Below are 561 nucleotides of genomic sequence, written 5' to 3' on the forward strand. Positions count from 1 at the left end.
GCCTGTTTATTCTATTTTTATGCATTTGTCTTTGTGTCACAACCGATTAGTATCAAAACAAGAATATTTCTAATATTACATATCTTTATATCCCATCCCACTCTGCGTGTTTTGTTGAATTTTATTTACGAGGACAGAGAGCATTTATGAGTAATCCAGTCAGATATATCCACTTTTACTTTCCTTTTTTAACTGGATATCGATATAATTACATTTTAGGCTGCAAACGTATGTACACAGGATTATCTATTAACACTAGATTTTTTACTAAAGTAATCGCGGTTTAATTTTAGGAAGTTCGTGTTATACACAGATTATAGTAAGCAAATAAATTGTATCTTTAAAAGAGTGTTTGTTTTGATCCGCACTTCGACATTAAGATAATGAAATTACCAAATTCTAAATAAATTAATGCGTATAAATTCGAAACCGACTGTACTAATCTATGTTACGATACATTTTTAATGTCATATATCACGGAAGAAGCTGTATTATGCATAGCTCACCATTGTCGGCAAATGGAAAATGCAATTTGCTTAAAAAAATAATAATAATAAATAA

Source organism: Penaeus monodon, chromosome 34 (genome assembly GCF_015228065.2).
Source record: "Penaeus monodon isolate SGIC_2016 chromosome 34, NSTDA_Pmon_1, whole genome shotgun sequence".
In the NCBI taxonomy this organism is placed as follows: domain Eukaryota; kingdom Metazoa; phylum Arthropoda; class Malacostraca; order Decapoda; family Penaeidae; genus Penaeus; species Penaeus monodon.